Source organism: Melanaphis sacchari, unplaced genomic scaffold (genome assembly GCF_002803265.2).
Source record: "Melanaphis sacchari strain LSU unplaced genomic scaffold, SCAv2.0 Contig310_pilon_pilon, whole genome shotgun sequence".
NCBI classification, from domain to species: domain Eukaryota; kingdom Metazoa; phylum Arthropoda; class Insecta; order Hemiptera; family Aphididae; genus Melanaphis; species Melanaphis sacchari.
The window spans coordinates 429,016-443,330 of NW_020271184.1; the positions used below are offsets into that span (position 1 = coordinate 429,016).

Consider the following 14,315-nt stretch of genomic DNA (forward strand, 5'->3'; position numbering starts at 1 on the left):
AGCGAATATTAGTGTTAAAGTTAAGATGGTTTATGAACGTTGCGAACGGTTAGAGTAATGTGAAACCGGTTTAAACTGTAATATCTAATAGTTACGTACTTATTACTTACTGTATCTTTAATTAACAGTAAAATATATATTAGAATTAAACAATTTTTTGTAACAACTTGAATCCAAAAATGTGAACGCGCTCCTTCGAATCGTTTAATGTGTAATACACTTATAGCTATTTCTTATACTATTGTTTAAATTAAGGCATGGTCGCAAGGAATGACAAAAACCGCGTAGGTATTATGCGGGATCGCATAAATGCGGGCTGCTATAATTCTATGGATAATATTAAATTATTATTATCGGTCTTACCGTTGTATTTATTATATTATTTGATTGTAATTTTATTAATGCAGATAATATTATGTAATTTAAAAATAATAAATTTCCAAAAAAAATTAGTTTTTTTTTTAAATTAAAAAAAAAGGATTAGAGTGAATGTATCCTTAACTGAAATATCATGATTTTTCCAAAAAAAAATGTGACTATTTTCTAGTTTTTTCTAAAATTTCGATCTCTAAAAAAATCTAAAAATATGGATACGTTTTAAAGAGTTATAAAATTGATTGAGAATAAGGATCAAATATGTTTTTTAATACGACTAATTAATTGCTTTATTATTAGGTTTTAGGTAAAAACGTAGATTTTAGACTACTCGAAGATATTTTATTCTCAACATTTAGGAAACAAAATAAATTAAATTATATTCCAATTCAAATCAATGCTGTTAATATTTGTTAATTATAAAAATGTCATATTTAAAACTCTGAATTCTTTGTAAACGTCATTTAATTTTTCAACTATGTATTTATCCATGATATAATTTGTTAAGTACTCTGCCTCGTTACATAATACACTCAGCTAAAATGTAGTTAGTTTTAAAGACATAATTTATTTATTTTTAATATTTTTTCTGTGTACTTAAATACATGTTTATTCGCTGTATGTGCGTGCGTACCACTGTAATAATAGTTTTAATTGTTTAATACGTAGGTATAAAATATAATAATGTAGAAATCCGTATAATTAATGTAGTCTTGTTATACACACCGTGTCTACATAATTGAACTTAAATTAAATCATTAGAGCGGATGTATTTAATATTACGATGTATATATTATGTTAATCTGTATCATCAAGTATACATAACTATTATTTTGATTTGATTTTATATGCATTCAAATTACTACAGGTTCTCACATTTGCTGTAAATGTGCGTCATAGTGTACGAAACGTTTATAGAATGATAAAAAGAAAAACCATATGCACAAAATAAAGAAATTATATTGATGTTAAATGTATTCAGTTTGAAAATGATCTACGCTAACGCACTTTTTATGTTATCCCATCGATCACACAGGCACGCGAACAGATAAAATCTTGAATGCATATAATAATCCAATATATATCCAAGGAACGTGTACATTATTAAATACGTCAAACGATTGGTGTGTGTGTGTGCCCCCTCCTATAGTTGTCGGGTTATTTCTTTCTATATTCTCTTCTATCTTACTTTGGTTGTTGTTTTTTTTCAGATTGTTGTTAGTATGTCTTTTATATAGGTATATGTTTTTATTTTATTTTTTTTTACCTGTAATCCCGAAGGGTAAATAAGTGAAAAAAATACAGTTTGTTAACCGGTGGAAGGGACGGTGATCGGTTCGGGTTTAAAGAGAGTGGGAGCGTTCGGTGGAGTTTTTATTTTGACAGTGACAGTAACCACAGACTGACCGACCAACCAGAGATTTTTGTTTCACCTTCGAGTACAACCCCCCGAACTCAGCAATTTCAACACGGGTCCGTGTTAAATTGTTTAATTTATAATATATCAGTTTGTCCTATACCGTACAGGTGGTCAAGTTTAATCCTGAATACCTCCTCGTTAACGCAATTTCAACTGTAAGTATTAATATTATTTAACGTCATAGTAGTTTTATCAATACTATTTGCTTTCTATTATCTCAAATTCATTAAATTAGTTCATCTACTAATCAGATTTTAATACAAATTAAGATTTTACGAGAAAAAAATGATTGTTTCAATAATTAATTTAAGTGTAATTTAATAATTGTAATGTTTTAAATAAGTTAATAATATTTAATCAATTTTAAAAATATTTTTTCTAAACAAGTTTAATAATTCGATAGTTAATATTTAAGACTTTTAAATAAATTTTATATTAAAAGCAAGTTGTACCTATATTATATTATAATAAAATAATAGTAATTAATTTTAGTTTCGCGGACAAGTGTTGAATATGCTTAATCATTATTACAATAATACCTACCGTATGTACAAACTTTTTTAATTTAATTGACTATAAAAAAATATGATGGTTTACACTTTTAATGGACGGAAATAATTTTTTTTTCTCTTTATTATATTTATTAATATTTTATAACATTATAAGATATTTTGTCAAAATGTTGGTAGGCACCGTTCATATATTGCGATAAAATCAGTTGTTCAAACGGTTGGTAACATAAAAACTGGTTCATTCTCAATTTTGCACTTCAATAACCCTCGTAACCAAAAAATAAATATATATATATATATATAAAATAATAACTATAACAAGAATTCTTGATTAGGTTAGTTCTATATTTTGGTACTTGAGCTTAGACGTATTTTGAACATTCGTATATACTATATTAATTGCGAAAGGTCAAAACGGTTGGACTGACTCGAACCGAATCTAACCTATGTCCCCCCCACCGTAACTATTAACGAGGGATACAGGGGGGCCACCAGCGATGTAATCCGTGAGGGGCACGTTCGCTCGTGAGTTTTAAGCTAACGTACGTGATCTGCAGGTAGTGCAAAAATTCACAACAATGCGACGTGTACCAGATGTTTTTCTTTTGATAATGCATGTAGGTAGAGAGAGAAAGAGAGTGAAAGAGTGAGAGGTAAAAATAAAATCCGGACGTAGGTATACATCCTAACACAATATAATAACAATAATAATACCGTTCAAGTTTCATCATTGTAGCGATGATATTTTGATGAACTGCCAAAATGGAAAAAAACCAGGTGAAGGATAAAAAAAGAAAATAATAATAAAAGGAAAGAAAAGATCCAAAAATGCTACTGGTCCGATAGTGCAGTGTAAAAAATAACCCTGTAATATATGTTGTCGTGTGCCATCAAATTGAAAAAAAAATAAATAGGTAATCCTAGGGTGAACAATCATTTCGGTAAAACGGTATTTCGCTATCACAACACAGTAGTCATTAGTTTAACCGTCATATTTTTTTTTTTTTGCTTAGGGGTTGTGTAATATGGATTTCAAAAGAAATTACCCTTGTATTATTCTGCAGGCTTTGACTATAGGGATACAAGACAATGTTTTTACACATCAAGTTGAACTGGGATGGGATAGGGTTCTCTTTACGTTATACCGCGTGGTCACAGGTTTAACACGAGAATTTGAGATAATATAATACCATACACTATTATATAAAGCATCAATTATTTCAATTATTTAAACTGCATTTTTTTGGAAAATATTTGAAAATTAAACATATTATTTAAAATTTAAAATTTAAAAACCTTTTAAAATTTTTTTTTATTAGAATGTGGTAAATGATAGGAATTAAAGTTACTTATAGGAACTAATTAGAGTGTGCCTACGTATACATTTTAAACTTTTTTGTAAACATTTATTTTTAGAGTGTCAGTATGAAAGTTATATTCATTATATGATTTTTAATAATATTAAAAAGAAACTTAATTTCAAATATTTTTGGATAATTTTTGTTTAATAGTTTTAATCGGTTATGAAATAATTTATTTTAATTAAAAACTATATCTATATATTTTTTGACCTATTTATTATTTTTGACAAATTTATAATTATACTTTTAACCCTACGTAATATTTTCATACAGGAATTTATTATATTTAATCATTAATCAAAATAAACAGTGAATTGTTCATTTTATTAACTAATTTTTTTTGTTTCTTATAAACAGTGAAACAGATCTTGTGTTATAGGTACATTTCAGTATTATATTAATTTTGGTTTTAACTTAACTTATAATTTATTACCTTTAAATTATTATGAAATTAAAAATTCAAATATTATAGACTAATTAACGATGTACTAGGTATTTTTAAGGGAGTTTCATTTAAAATATTGTATACACAATATAAAATACATTTTTATTAATACACATAATAAAACATAAAATAAAATTATAGCTGATTAATGAAGGTATATAGTGAAAATTAATTGAACTTATGCAAGTTAAATGTAAGGAAATTATATTTTTTTACTATTTGAAGTTGTACATTGTGCTTAATTGTTCAATAAAATGAAGTTGACAGATAATATTATGTACATAATAACATGTATTAATAATCTTCATAAAATATTATGCAATGTTTTAACATGATTCAAAGATTGATTGATATCTAACGATTATGTAATGTTTTCTCTTATGTATAATTAAAACACGATTATATATTATAATTATAAGTTGATAATATGTTTTATTTTCATAATACATAAAAAATGCCTACAAGTGAACATTTTCGTTTTGGATTTGTGTGTGAGTGTATTGTTTGATTTCGGCTTAATGGTACAAACGTTGAAACGTAGGTATTGCGTTATTATTTTGAAAACAATTTTTCATGTTTAAATTTAATTTGCTATGCGTATATTGGATAATCTTTGAAGAACATTAAAATAATGTTTGATTAACATATGTTATGCAAATTAAACAGAGATCCTGAAATGGGGTCATTGCTCTTGTTTTATTTCGTTTCGTATATTAACGGTAATTCTATGATAATAATATGTGAATGGTAGTTTTTTTTTTTTTATTATAAAATTCTAGTGTAATATGATGCATTTACTAAATCTTTAATAAGAAAATTTGAACATTTTATGACTGTAATATCATTTTTACATTAAATGCTAGAAGGTTAAATGTAAGAATACGTTATAATAAAACGACATTTAATATGTAAGCCTCCATGAATAATTACAAAAACATTGTTTTTATGTACATAATTATTATATAATCGGTTTATTAGGTTTATGTAGTTGTCACACAATACTCACAATTGTCTTACATACGTTTAGGTGTTAATATGAACATTTTTTTTTTGTACAATATTGATAATAAAAATAGTTAATAATGATTATTTGAAAAATACTAAGTTTTTCGACAAGTTTAATATTGGTATGTGCGCCTATAAATTTAAATGGAACTATAATACGTACTTAACAGCTACACATTCGATGAATATATCCATATAACTTTCGTTCATTCATTGTAAACCAGTGTGCTTATTATGATTCTGAAATAGATGCAATTTTTTTTTTGTAAACTCAATGAATTTCCTTTAATGTTTAATTTTTTAGTAAAATGCTTGGTTCTCGTTAACAATACTTCCATTTCCAGTTTATTCTATTTAATCTCCTTTTAAAACTATATCTACTATAATATTTTAATATTACACAAACTTAATGAATTGAGACTTAAACAGTTACAGTGTAGGAGTATAAAATATTGTTTAAATGTTGTAGAAAATCCAAAAAACTTGTGAAAACTGATGATGGGTTTTTTACATTATCATTGGTTATACAATCATACCCATAGCTTCTTACACGATACAACGTTGTCCTATCCCAACATTGAATAATTTAAATATAATGAGTTGTTCTTGGTTATTTATTCAAAAACTAAGCACGTATTTTCCTGTTATATTATTCTCAATGATTAATTTTCGTCCAGCAAAACTAAAAATGAATATGGGGGAGCTGACAACTTCGAGTTTTGACTCTTCAATGGTGTATGCCATGGGGATATGGTATTAAAGAACTATGTGAATTAATTTCGCGTGGTCGAGGTCAACGACTAGCCAAATTGGTAAGTACGTGCAAAAAATATAACGACAAGCATAGCGATAAAGAAGGCGGTTGGAAGAAGGGGTAAACTGTTTTATTGTAATATGGAACAAAGTATATTACTCTTAAATTATACACTAATGGTTTATAAGTACGTCTAGATTCGTAATAGAATAGGATAAAATTTAAATAAACATGAATTAATTTTAAATTAATAATATAATATAACATTATTAATTTAATAGTAGTTAGTAGTTGGATTCACTAGTTCAAATTACAAGTTTCGCATGTATTATTATTTATTAGATATAGCATTCGTTGTGTTCAATTAAAGTGTCACAGAATTTGATTAACTATTTTTGACAAGTTACATTAAAAAATGTTTTGATTAAGAAGTAAAAAGTAAATTTAGTATAATATTGAAAAATTAAAAATTATAATATTACTATTGTACGTACGGTATAAAATATATAAAACCGAGTAATATAATATAGGTAGTGTATTTACTAAAGTAAATGTAAAGATGAAAAATCATAAATATATTATATTATAATACATAAATACGTTGCTTATAATGTTATATAACAAAATTTAACCGATTGTATTTGATAGTTATTATGAGAAAAAATAAAAATGAATAATATTTCAAGAGGATAATGACCATCGTGCCTTATGAGCGTTATTAAATTTGTTGTTGGGGTTATGTGTTAGAGCACATCTGGTCACGGTTAATGGGCAGATGTATGGGTTTCAGGTTTCCAAATTTCAAAAAGATTTTGCGTGTTTTAAATGCTACACTTCTTGGGAAAAATGCACTAATAGGCAGTGTTTGGCGAACACTCACGTACCAGATCTGACAAGGACATGAGACAACTGCAATAGGACATTAGAAAAAGTCCATAAATAATATTGTTTTATATACGCTTTCAAACTATCGTGTAATTTACGAGATTTCTGAAAGTATGACCATAGTCTATAGTTTGTCACTTGTCGATATGAATGTATTTATTACAGTTTTTAAGTTTGCTTTTAATTATAAATAATTTTAGTGATATTATGCAGAATAATATGACATTACAAAACACGCGTAATAAAACTAAAATTAAACAATAAACTGCAAAAAAATATAATCAATAATGCTCAAAATTACACTATTTTAATAATTATCACCTTAGAAACTACCATGGTAGTAGATTTGATACTCATAAAAACGTACACTATTACAATTTCGATTAATTTATCATCATTTAGTTTATTGATAATTTAAATTCATTTTTCATAAAAAAGTATACAAACAATGTTTTACTAATTCAATAAATTTATTAGAGTAGTTCAATAAACTGTTCAAAATGATTTCACAAATGATTTTAAAACATTTTTACTCCATTTTATTGATATAGAATAGTTTGTACATATGTAATGTAATTATATTTTGGAGCGATATTATTTTTTCTTAAATGTTGTCATGATACGTATTTTATTTTTATGTTTTTTTTTTTTACCCAAAATATTATGATATGTCAATGTGTTATTTATACATGATTCATTTTAAGGAATAAATTAGTAGATACCTACTAGAAATTTTCAATAAACATTAAGAATAGAACTTTTTAGACATTTTTAAATTCTTATAATATTTTTTGAGATATTTATAGACTAGTTAAATATATAGATAAATTAAACTTTGATGTTGATAAATTTTTGCTTCAAGGTCAAAAACATTAAAAATGTAATAAAAGGTTTCTCGTGAGTTGTTCAATAGTATAAATAATTTGAAAATATAGAAAATACACGGGTAACATTTTTTTTTATCAACAACAAATTTTTCAAATACACAACAGCTTGCAAATTTTTTTGTGTTTTAGAGATTTAAAAATATTAAAAATAAAAAATAGTTTTTTTAAAAATAACTTTTTTAAACTAAAATATTGAAAACATTGAATAATCAGACGTAAAATAACAAATTTTGTTAAAAATATTTTAGATATTTTGCTATGATTTAATAAATATTAATCGTAGAAATTTAAAACATCTCGCTATTACTTTAATTTCCATTTTTATACATATTAAAAATGTGATCATGTTTAAATTAATTTTGAGCAATTTATACACTAAGAGTGTATTTTTCATTTTGGTGCGTTTACTATTTTTATTTTTGCTTTGCTATAATCTTTAAACCAATGAAAAAAATCAGTAGTATTTACTATACAGAAATTTCCAATAGGTATTAAGATGATAATGATGTTTCTTGGAATTGTCAGCTATTTAACATTGCTGAATGACAGTAATTTATTATAAAATAAATAAATAATATTTTTTTCGCTGAGCTATAGACACTATAACTAAATGCCAATCTTCAATGAAAACAGTTAAAAAAAAATACATGCATTTTGTCACCAATAGTCAATACTGGCTACTGTGCTTGTACGTGAATTTGCTCATACCACAAATATATATTCAATTAAAAAAGTAATAAAATATTCTCAAATGTGATATTTTGGGTAAAAATTAATTAAACTTACTGAATTAAGAAAGTACTAATAACATTATAAATATAATTTATATTGTAAATTATCCTAAGAAATTTGATACTGATCCTGCTTCCTTTGCTCAGAATCAATTACAATAATTTATCATAAAATTTAAATTTATCAAATTCATTTCTGCAGTGGTCTACAACAGTTGAGTAGGTTATCACTCAAAAGTTAAAATCTACCATAATAAATATAGGTATATAATATCACAGAGTAAATTCTTCAGATTTTTTTCGTTTATGGTTTTTCAATGTAACCATGTGTAGATAATAATAGGTATATGGTTTTTATAAGTATCTACCTATTAAATTAATAAAACATTTAAACTATTTTAGTTTTATTTTTTTTATTTTTTTTATGTATGAAATATCTTATTTTTAGTGTTCATTTTTAAAAACTTATATTTTAATAATTATTCCTTGAAAGTTGAAATACTTATATACTTAAATTAGGTAACCACTTTCAATATTTTTATTTATTTATTTATTTTTTATGAATTCATAATCCATATTCTGTAGAAGATCCAACATAAAAAAATACTTATGATTACGAAATAAATGATATTTTAAGTTAATAGTTATGTTTAAAAAAAAAAATTATATAAACCTAGTTGAAGCTATTGCAATATTAAATTTAAAAAAATGCTATACCGCAATAACATAAAATTAATAATCTAAATGTTTTAAAAATTTTATTGTGCATAGGTAAAAATATAATAATATATATGGAAAAGTGTTAAATTCTTTTTTTTTTAAATAATGAAAAATTAATTTAAGTCGTAAAAAATTGGAGAAAATATAGAATACTCATGGAATTATTTGTTTAAGAATTACAAAATAATTGATTTCTTCAAAAACTGGTTTTTTGTAAAAAATATCTGCTTTTTATTAATTTTTGTTTGTTCAGTTATTAAAAAAAAGGACCAGGAAATTTTATTTTTGACCACAAAAAATACCATCTAGATTCATTTTTCTACTATAAAAGATATCGATGTTGAATTTGAAATATTATTTTTTCTATTTTCATAAGGGTTTTTAGACACACACACACAAATATTCACATAATTTTAAAATCAAAATTAACATTAACCCCTCCAGTTAGAATATGAAATAAATTTACACTTTATAAAAGAAATCGTTTTAAATAAAAATTGTGTAAAACAATACAAATTAGACATTTTTTATAAATGATTTGACTAAAATTTGTGTGTAGTATATAACTTAAGTATAGAAGCATATGTTGTACTATATTTAAATTGGTTTTTATTGCACGCTAAATTTTTTTTTGAATTTTTGCTGTATTTTTGATTTTTTAATGCATATTATAAAATATTATATGCAATACTAATTTAGTATATGTTTAAATATAATGAATAGACTAACATTTTAGTGTTTGTCTATTTTAATGTTGGTACCTAGTTTTTGAATGTCCTTGTTATTGAAATATCCAAAGTAATTAAATTTAAAAACTATTTATTTATTTACTTTTAACATAAAAGTTATTTTTAAAATTTATTATAGTTGTTGAATAATTTGTTTTGTAAATATCTTGACCTTTGATAAAATTGATATCACATTTTAATGATAAATAATTTTTATTGACTGTATTGAATTGTATTTCATCATAATATAATAAAAATTTAAAATATACTATTTCAGTTAACCTACTTTACCTAATCAAATATATTATTGGAATCATGATACGTTACTTATGAACGTTATTCTTGGTAAACTACAATGATTGGGTAAGGTCAGGCATCATGATATTATTGTTTTATGTAAGTACTAAAAATTATACATAATTATTGTTGTCATAAATAACTTTTATTAAAAAATCAAATTTTAGTAATCGTTTAATTGCAAGATACTTTGGGTGAAGTTTATATTTTAATTGTGATATCACACTTATTTGATATTTTGGAATACTTGGAATAAAAATTAGATTTATATTTTATACCTCGGTTCTTGGTCAGAATTTAAGTCTATGAATGTTTGATAAATATTTTTTAATTTTTGTACGAAAATAAGTTAATAAACAATTTATTTTATAAATGTTATCAAGGTTACGCGACTTAGTTCGTAAAGTTTTCAGTTCTATACAATAATATATGTAAACAAAACCATAAAATATATTGTTGGGGATTAAATATTAATAAATGATAAAAAAATATATTAGGATTTTATTAGCTTTATCGATAATATTGTAATCACATACTACATGCATATTCAATAAGGAAATTGCCGCCAGCCACATTGATCTAGGAATTTTGTTCGGTTTATTTTTATAAATAATTATTTTCTGTTAATATATGTATGAATTATATATTTTATTAAATCTAATTTGTATATAAGTGTAAGTATGGTAAAGTGTGATAGATTTAACGGTGATATTTGTTTGCGCACAGTACACAATTTTTTATCTTGAAATTGACAACTAGTTCGTGTACATTGAAAAATGTCAAAATCAGCTTATACAAATTTCGATTTGAAAAATGACGACTCTTTTGCGTACAACTATTAAATATCATTCCCATTATAGACTTATATTCTAACTTGCAGTGCCTAATAATGATAAAATAAATCATTTTTAAACGAATATTTAAACAAAATATCATTAAAAATTGGCGAATGGCTTAAATGTTTTTTTTTGGTTTGTTATTTACCACCAAATGAAATATCGGACGGCTTTACGGACTTGCTATTAATTGCGCCAACAACTACGTTTACCGAATTCACAGATTATAATCTGGAAAATTAAATTTTGCTAGACTCTTATTTTCCTCCAGTTATATGGGCAAGTGCATCAAATAATAATAATCCAGAGACAAAAAATGGCGTAGAAAGTTTTCATCGTCATTACAATAGTCAATTTTCTCGCTACATCCAAACACCTACCTAGTTTTAGACGCAATATTACAAATTCAACTAGAATCAGAGATCAAATTTAAAATTTAAAATTAATAAAATAACATGACAAATTTAATTTAAATCAGCAAAAAAAGACATTTTTAATTACACCCGTTGTATATACAAACAGTCTTAAGCCTGTAAAGTGAGAAGAAAAACGTTTGAAAACAATCTTACAATGCAAATAAACATTATTTTTGTAAGTTCTTTCGAGTTTTAGTAGAATTTTGCTATAGTTTATGTACGCAAACGAGTCCTACGTTTGAGTAATTTATCGTAAGTAATAAAAATTCGTGTGCGCGATTAAGCGGTAGTTTGTAAATTTGTACGCAAGCAAATTGAAAAAAAGGTTAGATTTACGGAAAAGGGTATCACCCAGATTTAAGGATGCGATCAGTGAGGGATGTGGAGTGGCAAGGATGATAAGAGCAGTCATTATTATGAATTTAATTTTTTTATTGTAATTTGAATATCTATTGTATCATAGTTTACCAAGGTGTATTATGTCATTTATTATATATATGTACTTCATTTAAATTAAGTTTCAATGTTTAATTGTGAAGTATAGTCTTAAAGACTAAAAAATACTTAATAAATTGTGATTTATAGTGAACCCTGAACCAATCAATTTGATGGTGTTAAATAAATTACACAAATTTCACAGTTAATTTCTACATTTATTAAAAAGCCAGACTTATTTGTAGTCTACAAATTTGGTATTTTTTTTATCATGAATTTTTATATTATTAGTGTATTGACTTCTATTGTTCAATATTTTCTGTAAAATCAATTTCTTTATTTTTATTAAATAATTACTATTACCACAAAAACCTTTAGAATTATTATTATCTATTATTAGGGTGTCCTTTATATAATTTTTTCGTTATTCCGTTCATTATAATATGTATTTTAACTTATTCGTATCCATTCAATGAACTATCACGTGCAGATTGACAAATGTGCATGCAATAAATCGCGACAGTTGAAACATGTGTCCAAACGTCACGTACAATGCTAAGTCTTACGGTTTGTATTTTTGTAATATTCCAACATTAATACAATATAAATTATACAGTGAAAAAAAAAAAACTTTTTAGACAATTTTTTTTTCTTCTTTCCCCTCCCCTAAGGTATCCCTCCTTGTACGTTTTGTGCATCATATGTGTACGTACATTGTGTTTTAGAACTATGGTATAAAGTACATTATGTTTCGATGAAACGAGCTACGATGTTCTCGTTCATCATAAGTAAAATTTAAATTGGTGTGGTGTGCATGTTTTATGGAATGTTTAATGTGTATTTATATTGATGCGAAGTAAAAAAACAATTCTTATTATCCATTTTGTCTACTGCTAATCATCGTGTACAGCGTTTGTGAGTTGAAAAAATGGTATGTAATAAGTACAATTAACTTATAAAATAATAAAAAGATAATTGAAAAAAAAAAACATTTATTTCTGAACATTTGAACAATTTCTTGATTTTAAATTTATTAAGTACCTAATATATATTTATGAACATATCTTTAGTTACATTCATTGTTATTTTGTGATTAATTTTAGTTATTTTCTTTATTATCAGTTAGGTTATCTTAATAAATTAAGTGTTCTGTGTAGGTATCTTATGAAATATTGAAGTGAATCAATTTTAGTTACTTTTTTTTTTTACATTAAAGCTATGTCATTTGTCTTGCTATGTTTTTAATATCGTATTATGATTAGATGTTATAATAATGGTATAATTCAGTGACTATAAATCTACCGTGAGATGGACCGAGCTCAACTTTTTGACACAACACGTCAGATGACATTATTATGAGCCCGGCTTATTTGTCATTTGTTGTGGTTTAAGGTATATGGTATATGGTGTGTTCACGCTAGAAGGTACCACAATTATTTTAGCTGGATAACTTTGAGTTGAATTGGGGATTTTGGAAGTTAAAAGAGGGTACCAAAATATACACATTTTGGAAAAATAGTAACCTTTTAATCATATAATACACAACTTATTACTTTTAATTCCAACGCCAATTTTTTTCTACATTTTCAAATAAACTATACTTTTGTAAAAAAAAGTTATTTTTCTTATTTTAAAATTAATCACTAAAAGTAGATTAAAATTTACGCATAATCTATTTATTAAAATTTAAATATAGTACTCTTTATATTTTAGATATTTTTAATATTGCTAAATGGTTACATTTTGGTATACAGAAAAGACGTAAATAAACAATTACATTTATCAAATAACAAAATTGAACAAAATGAATTTATAATGTGTTAATTTTTATAATTTAAATTATCTTAAGAGGATATCTGATGTATACACCCACATATATGTTGATTAATCTATCGGCAAAACTAATTTCGATTTGTTTAGTATCAACATTGATTTGACTTATTATCAAATTTAAAAGTAAAAATTTTATCTTGGACATATCGTAGATGCTTATTGATATTTTAATTGTATTCATGAATATTATTAATTTATGTTTTGGTTTTAAATTTAAAAATAAGTTTATATTAGTAACTCGTTATTTATATGGATTACAAAACGTAAATAATGATAATCCAGTAGAGGAATAATCAATAAACATTGATAGTTTTTTTACATATATTTAAAATTTCAATTTACTAAATTTTTCAATTTCTTAAAACTGTTGATCGAATTTATCACAAAAATAAGTGTTAAAAGTTAATTTTATTTTTAAAAACGTAGAAAAGTCAATAATAGGTAATAAGTTTATTGAAAAAAATGTTGTACTAATCCTATTAAAAGGTATTAATTTCTTTATTTATATTGAGTATATTAATAGTAATTAATAATGGATTTAAATTATTGATTAAATGTTAAATTTAAAAAAAAAACAAATTATTAAATAACTTAATACCCATTTATTTTTTATTTTATCGAGTACTGGATTATTTACTTACTAAGAGTTAAAGAATAATATAATTTAATGTTATT

At 24.4% G+C, this 14,315-nt stretch overlaps 1 protein-coding gene across 3 annotated transcripts in view; it reads left to right on the forward strand.

Annotated features, from left to right (window-relative positions):
* The first annotated feature begins 1,699 nt into the window (after positions 1–1,699).
* The window catches only part of LOC112596206 (growth/differentiation factor 8-like), a 43,541-nt gene continuing 30,925 nt past the window's right edge, over positions 1,700–14,315 (forward strand). Inside the window, exon 1 of one of the 3 annotated variants that reach the window (XM_025341702.1) lies at positions 1,700–1,950. The gene's annotated coding sequence lies outside the window, so the exon portion shown is untranslated. Of the gene's footprint in view, positions 1,951–12,570; positions 12,739–14,315 lie in introns of those variants that run through there. The other 2 variants (XM_025341697.1, XM_025341699.1) reach the window with 2 other exon arrangements.